Genomic DNA, 8,362 nt, shown 5'->3' with positions numbered 1-8,362 from the left:
TCTATTTTAACAAGCCCTCAAGATGATTCTGATGTATGCTGGAGTTTGAGAATCACTGAAATAGACCATAGAGGGGAACTTCTCAAAATGTTGGTCATGGCAACAAAATTATCTAAGGTGTTCGTTAAACGTGCGTACTTGAATCAGGCACAGTGGTGCATTTTTGTGGTACCAGCTGCTTGAGAGGTTGAGGTGGGATTGCTTAAGTCTAGGAGTTCAAGACCAGCCTGGGCAACATAGTGAGATTCCCATTTCAAAAAAATGCATATTTGGTGGCATTTCCTCTTTTCCCTCCCCATACAGATTCTGAATCTGTGGTTTCTGGTTTGTTATTTGCACTGCTAACTAGCCCACCATTTGATTCATACCTCATCAACAAGGGTACCTGCATAATGAACATTTGTATACCTAACCCTGAATTGTACCCCACATCTTTAAAAAAAAAAATTAAGTTTTTCAATCCTTACTATAGGAGTCACAATATGCAATGTGTATATGTGTATATATATATGTGTGTGTGTGTGTGTGTGTGTGTGTGTGTGTGTGTTTTAAAGTAATGTTATCATTTATTAAAGCATATATTGTGTACTCAATAAATGATAGGCAGAAGAATAGAATGGAGGTAACAGTTAGGATCATTTCTACATTGGAGAGAAATTAATTTTTCAGTTGTCAATAATGCTGCCTCCAGATTTAATGTGCTATCAATAACACTCAAGAACCCTAGCTCTGTTATTATTAGCTCTGTGACATTGCCAAGTTACTTAACCTTTTTAAGCCTCAGTTTCTCATCTGTAACATGGAATTCCTCCTTGATGAATTTCAGTATTTCGCTTAAATGTCATCTCAGAGAGACCTTTTCTGATGTTCCAATCTAGAATAGTTACTATGACATGCACAGTCCCTGCATAGGAATAGTGTCTGCTGTTCTTTCCTATTTATGTATTGGCTAGTTGGCTTTATTTGCTTCCGCTGGAACATATGATACATGAATGCATAGACTTTGCTTATTTTATTCATTCTTTTGTGCTCAATAACTAGAACATAGCAGGCATTTGATAAACATATTTTTAGTGAAGAATTGATTAATGAGATTGTAAAAATAGACTTGTTCATGGCCTGATTATGGTGGTTGTTATAGGATACTACAAGTATGTCTGAGGTATCAGGGAGCACAATGGAGTTACATGGCTAAGGCAAATCAATGAATAAGAGTCTTGCATCTGTTTTCCAGTAAGATTTATTTTTTAAATATCTTTTAAAAAATTTTTGGCTGTGTGAATTCTGTCTTCCACATTTTTGTTAGATTTATTTTGATGAATTACATTTCTACTTATTTTCAGACAAATATTTATTGTACAAATGAGTTATGAAGTCATGTCCAAAGAGGTAATAATTTTTAAATTGCACTCAAATGGGCTTGGACTTTTCCTCCCCCAAGTATTTGTTTTTTTTTTATATTAAAAATCTCTTAGAAACATAAACTCTAATGACATTTAGACCCCCATAATAGTTGCTAACAAACAAGCATAAATAATTATGTATTTAAATGCTAAGTGAAATTATGATGAATAAAAAGGGAAGACTTGCAGTATTCATGTTCTTGCATGGGAAAGAGAGGAATACATTTGTATAAAAGTTTAGAGTTAGGCTGTAGCTTAAAGTAAAGATAATTCATCTATATTAATAGGAAGGAAGGCAGAATGTGTATATGTGTCCAATACTCTAAGGTGGGTGTTTGGTGAGAGTTTGGGAAACTCTCTTCTGCTTTCTCCTCTTCTGCTGCCTCTTCCTCCTTTTTCAAAATAAAAAGTCAGGATCTTTTATCTGTTATAGTCTCCCTTCCTCCCATAAACAAGGAGTAGTCTATCCCTCCCAAGTCTGTGTTCTCCAGGTCTCCCAGTATTTTGAAGGATAATGCACGTGTGTAACTAAAAAGCCCTACTGACTTGTTTCCTGCCTGGTGAATTCCAGAGGTCTGATAGCCTTCTTACATTTCATCTCGCCTCTATCCCCTTGAGTCCAAACTAGCATTGTTTCTTCTGAGATGGTTGACTGGAGTCACGAGTCACATTCCCAATGTCAAATTCCTAACTCCTAAGTACCTCAGAATGTGTTCTCCTTGTTTTTTTTCTTTATATTTTTAATATAAAGAAAAAAACCCCAAATATTTGGGGGAGGAAAATGGTTTAGCAAATGGTCATCCCCCCACACTCTTTATGGTCTCTGCAGAGCATGCTTTCTTATTTTTTGCAATATAGATAGGCTGAGAATTTTCTTCTGTACAAGTTCAACCAGATCTTCAGGTTCTGATTCCTTAATGTTTAACAATTATTTCTTCAATTTATTTCTTTCACTTCATATTTTACCATAAGTGACAAGGAGAAATTAGGCTATAGCTTCAACACTTTTCTTAGGCATCTCTTCAGCTAAATGTTTAAGTTCATAATTTACTAATTTTACTTTTCATGCACCAGAACATAGTGTGACCAAATTCTCTGACACTTTATAATAAGGATTTCCTCTCCTCCAGTTCTCAGTAACATGTTCATTATTTCCTTCTGAGACCTCCTCAGGAGCAGCTTTAACATTCATATTTCTAGCAACATTGTTTATGATAATATACCTATTCTCTAAGGTGATAGATGCTTTCTTTATGACTCTCTTCTTTCTAAGCCCTCACCAGAATATCCTTTAACATATATATATATAATATTTTTAACCAACAATCTCTTCAAGGCAATGTAGCTTTTTTTCTGCCATACATCTTACAATTTTTCCAGTCTCTATTGGTTATCTAATTTCATAGCCAATTCCACATTTTTAGATATTTGTTACAGAAGCACCCTACTTCCTGGTACCAAAATCTGTATTTGTTTCCAAGTACTGCTCTACAAAGTGCTACTAACTTGGTGGCTTCAAATAACAGAAATCTATTGTCTCACAGTTCTAGAGGCAAGAAATATGGGATCCAGGGTCAGCAAGGTTAGTTCTTACTGATCTTTGTGAAAAAGACTGTGTCCTTGCCTTTCCCAGCTTCTGGTAATTTGTTGACCATCTTTGGTGCTCCTTGGCTTGTAGATTTATCACTCCAATATGCCACCTTCACATGGAATTCTCTGTGCATGTCTGTCTGTGTAAAAATTTCCCCTTTTTATGAGTCATACTGGATGAAGGTGAGTCATACTGGATGAAGGCATGCTCTAGTTGGTGAGGGATCATCTTGACTACACATGCAAAGACTCTGTTTCCAATAGGACACATTCTAAAGTACTTAGGGGTTAGGAATTTGACATGTCATTTGAGGGGAGGATACAATTCAATCTATAATATTTATTTTTACTACCTGTCCAAAAAATACATTTGTTATAATTATTACCATATATAATTTCATCATTTGAAGGAGCTGAGAGATAACAAGTATATATTATAGTATATATAATATACTATCATATATTCTATATTAATATAATATGCATATTTCTATTTCTTATTCTTCTCCATTTTTTCCTTGGATTCAAGCTATCAGCTAGAGTCATATTCTTAGTCCAATACAGCTTTGTTCTCATCTATCTTCTTTGTGCTATTATTATGAAATATGTTACATTTCTATAAATTATAGGTCCAACAATACAATTATATACACTTTTAAAATACAATTGCTCAAAAAAATAGACTATAATTTTTAGGAAAGCTTCTGGTTTACAACAAAGTTGAGTAGAAGATACAGGATTTCCTGTAGACCCTGCATCACACATGCATAGCTTCCTGCACCATCAATATTCTCTCACTGCTAATATTAATTTGCATTTGCAGCTGTTCCCCAGAACTCTTACCACCACTTTAGTTCCACTTCAGATTAGCAGTAATGGAAGCGATGGGGAGTGACTGTAAATACATATAAAGCTTCTCTGGCTAGCCTACACCTCCTGCTGTGTGGCCCATATCCTAATAGGCCATGGATGGGGGGAGGAGGTTAGTGACCTCTGCCCTGAGGCATAGATTTTCCCACAGTTGCATACAATTAAATCTAGCCTTCTTTACAGGGAAGGATAGTCTTTGAAGTCAATTTTTGAAGTTTGTTCCAACCTCAGAAAGGCTCTACATAGCTGTCTATTTTCCTTATTCTCTCTAGTAAAGTTCTAGTTGGTCTATGAATATTTATTGTTCTCATACCAGTTCTTCACTGCTTACCACCTCCATTCTTTTCAAAAGTGTACTGAGGCTTGGACTTCTCCACACTATGTTCTGTGTAAAGTCAGTTTCCTTGGGAAGTTTTTAGTGCTCTCTGTTCTTATTGTCCTCCCCTGGACAAAATCTCTATGCTGCTGCTTTGGAGCTGGGTGCAGTCAGAGTGACACCCTAGACTGCCCCCACAGTATTTACAAATATGGCATTGGTCAGGACAGTAGCTTCTGATCATCTTGGGTTGCCTCTCATTGCATGGAACCTCTGCCCTACTAACAAGCTGGGGGTGAAGGTGATGAGGGCCCAGGATCCTCAATGTGCCTTCCCTGAGATAGAGCTTCCTTCTTATAAATGGGAGCTGAGTGGAGGAAGAGAGCTCTGTTATGTCTTCCCTCCACCTGCCTAGAGTAGAGCTCCTGAACACAGAGATGGGATGTTGAGAAATGCTCCTAGACTTCCCCTCATAGTGAGAAACTGTAGTCCTACATTGGATACTAAGGAGAAAGTGAACCCTATGTTAGTGACTGCATCTGCTCAGGAAAGGGCTTCCATCATGCTGAACTGGCAGGGGGTAGGATGGGAAAGAAGTAGGTTATGGCTCAAATGGCATAAACTCTTGCTATTTTTACAGATATAGTAGATTTATTGAGTAAATGTTTTTCATTTACCGTATACCCTTAGGACATTTCCAGAGACTAAGTAGTTTTTACTACCACTCCAGGAGTTGTCCCATGAATGATAATTTTATAAGGAGAAGTGGAGATGATAGCATGAGACAGAAAACACAATCACTATATTTTTACACTACTATTCATTGACAAAACACAGATATAGCTATGACAAACTGTATATCAACAAATGATATAAGACCATAATGGAAAAGTATACTGATTAAGACTTTGAGTAATATGTCATTGTAGACAGCTAAGATTATCAAATAGTTTAAATCATCACCATTTAAAAACTTTAATCCTTATGGATATGAAACTTTCTTTAATATATATTCCTCAGCTTTATTAAACAGATCATACTAAATTAACTTTTTCTTTGTGATTAGGAATTGTCATTGTAAATGATAATTATTATGGAATGTTAGAACTTGGTGCTACTCTTAGACTTGCTGAAGGGGCTAAGGTACTTTGTCCTTATATGAGAGAACTCTAGAAGAGTTTGGTACTTTGTAGGCCTAATATAAAGCTCTCAAATATTTCACAGAGATGTTCTGTTTGGCTTAGCCAGTTTTGAAACAATTTGAGTTTCTTCTGGGTATTACTTAGCTTTTTGCATTTGGTTACCATTAGCCACAATTGAGTGATGCTGAGCAGTGGCTGTACCTTTTAGATGGGGTATTTGTTCTCTAATTTGTCAGTCTTCACTCTTCCTTACTGCCTTGTATGGTTCCTTTACTCATTAGTCAACTACAGGCTTCCAACTTCTTATTTCAATTGGACATAGAATCCAGATAGCCATAGTTCTTAAAAGAAAAAAGACTGTAAATGAGTTAGTAGGTTCTAAATGAGACTCCAAAATATTCTCCCTAGGTATATACTTATCATTAAGTAAATTTTGTGACACAAAATTTGGCCACTCAGAAGCCTTTTGAAAAAATTACAAACTAGTTTCAGATCAGTTAGGGTTCTAGATAACTGAATCCTTGAAAAAGGAGTTGATAAATAGAAAAATATTCCATGCTCACGGATAGGAAGAATCACATTGTTAAGATGTCCATTCTAACAAAGGCAATCTACTGATTCAATGCAATATTCATTAAATTGCCAGCATCATTCTTCTTAGACCTGGAAATGACAATACAGAAATTCATATGGAAGCATAAACAACCATGAATAACCAAAACAATCCTTAGCAAAAGAAATGAAGCAGGAGGCATCACACTTCCAAGTTTTAAACTTTACTGTAAGGCTACAATAATCAAAATAGCCTGGTTTTGGTACAAGAACAGGCATATGAACCAATAGAACAGGATAGAGATTCCAGAAGCAAAACCTCAGTTTCTCAACAAACTCTTCTTCAACAAAGCCTCCACCAACAACCACTGGGGAGAGGAGAACCTATTCAGTAAATGGTGCTAGGAAAACTGACTGACCATATGCTGAAAAGCTTCTGCAAAGCAAAAGAAGCCATCAAGAGAGCAGAAAGCACACAGAATGGGAAAAAATATTTGCCAACTATATATCTGACAAGGGTCTAAAATCTAGGATCTACAAGGAACTCAAATGTCCAGAAGGAAAAAACACAAACAGCCCCATTAAAAAGTGGACAGAAGACATGAATAGACTCTTCTCAAAAGAAGATATATGAGAAGCCAATGGACATGTGAAAAAGTGCTCAGCCTCACTAATCATCAGAGAAATGCAAATCAAAACCATAATGAGATACCACCTAACCCCAGTAAGAGTGGCCATCATTAATAAAACAAACAACAACAGATGTTGGTGAGGTTGAGAGAAGGGAGAACACTTCTACACTGCTGGTGGGAGTGAAAATTAATTCAACCTCTATGGAAAATAGTGTGGTGATTTCTTAAAGAACTAGAAATTGACCTTCCATATGACCTAGCAATTCCCACCACTGGAAACTCAAATCATTCTACAAAAAAGATATCTGCACATATGTGTTTATTGCAGCACTATTCACAATAGCAAAAACATGGAACTAACTGTGCTGTCCATGAAAATGTTACTGGATTAAAAAAATGTACATACATGCACTGGAAAATATTATGCAGCCACAAAGAAGGACAAACATATGAACTTCACAGCAACTTGGATGGATTTAGAGTCAATAATTCTCAGTGATCTATCACAGAAACAAAGAACTGAGTACCACACGTTCTCACTCATAAGTGAACACTTACCATTTACCATAATACTGTAAGAAAGGGATTGTCAGTAGTGGAATAATGACAGGGGGATGGGGGGAGGTACAACATCAGTAAGGGTACCTGATCTCAAGCCAGGCAAAGTAAGGGTACCTGATCTCAAACCAGGCAAAGTAAGGGTATCTGATCTCAAACCAACCAACCAAAGGGAGGCCCAAACTTTATCTATATGATGCCCACTTGTAAACCTATTCCTGTTTGTACCCATATCTTTAAATAAAAATTATATGTAATGGATAAATTATATATAATGGAGGAATTGTCAACATGGAGTTTTTGATGGTTACCTTTGAAACTGTTTATGCTATTGAAAATTGGACTACCTTATTCACTGTATTTTCAGAAATTTTATAAAATGGGATTTTTACATTTAAAAGCAATAGATTTATAAATTCATGCTAGTTATTTCACTTAGCAAGCATATGTTCCTTTTCTGCATCCCCATTTCTTTTGTTTTTAAAATTTCACCAAATTTATTATAGCTTCTTGTCAATAAGTATTTTTATTTATTTTAAAGATGTGGGGTACAATTCAGTGTTAGGTATACAAATGTTCTTTATGCAGATATCCTTGTTGATGAGCTGTGCTCCTCCCTTCCCTGGCAGTTTCCATCAACTGCCAGTCTTACCCCTGTCCCCCTGCAGTTTCCCACTACTGCCAATCCCTTTCTTATAGTATTATGATAACTTTACTAACTTCTAACTTTACTAACTTTGTTTCTGTGATACATCACTGAGTATGATAGACTCTAAATCCATCCAAGTTGCTATGAAGTCCATATGTTTGTCTTTCTTTATGACTGCATAGTGTTCCATTGTATATATGACCACATTTTTTATCCAGTCCAGCTTCTATGGGCAGCATGGTTGGTTCCATGTTTTTGCTATTGTGAATAGAGTTGCAACAAATATGTGTGTCCAAGTATCGTTTTTGTAAAATGATTTGCATCCCTCTGGGTATATTCCCTGTAGGGGGATTGCTGGGTCATATGGAAGGTCAATTTCTAGTTCTTTTAGAAATCATCTGCCAGAGACCAACTTCAGCCGGGTTCAGGGTACCCCAAAGGTGGAGACAGTGTCAGTGATTGGGGGGAAGAAGAGAGAAAGAAAGAGACTGGACTTCAGTCTAGTGCAGAAGCGAATGAGTGTTATTAGGAATTACAACGGGTCTTTATACACAAAGTCAGATGTGGGAGGGGCGTCCTCCACCCACCAGAAAGCTTAATCCATGAAAACTTAATCAATGATTGCCTTTAAACCCTTTTCATATGATAAT

This window comes from Carlito syrichta, unplaced genomic scaffold, assembly GCF_000164805.1.
Source record: "Carlito syrichta isolate Samal-C Ts95f unplaced genomic scaffold, Tarsius_syrichta-2.0.1 Scaffold305634, whole genome shotgun sequence".
NCBI lineage: Eukaryota > Metazoa > Chordata > Mammalia > Primates > Tarsiidae > Carlito > Carlito syrichta.
The sequence above is the reverse complement of the archived record's forward strand: the minus strand, read 5'-3'. Positions refer to the sequence as shown.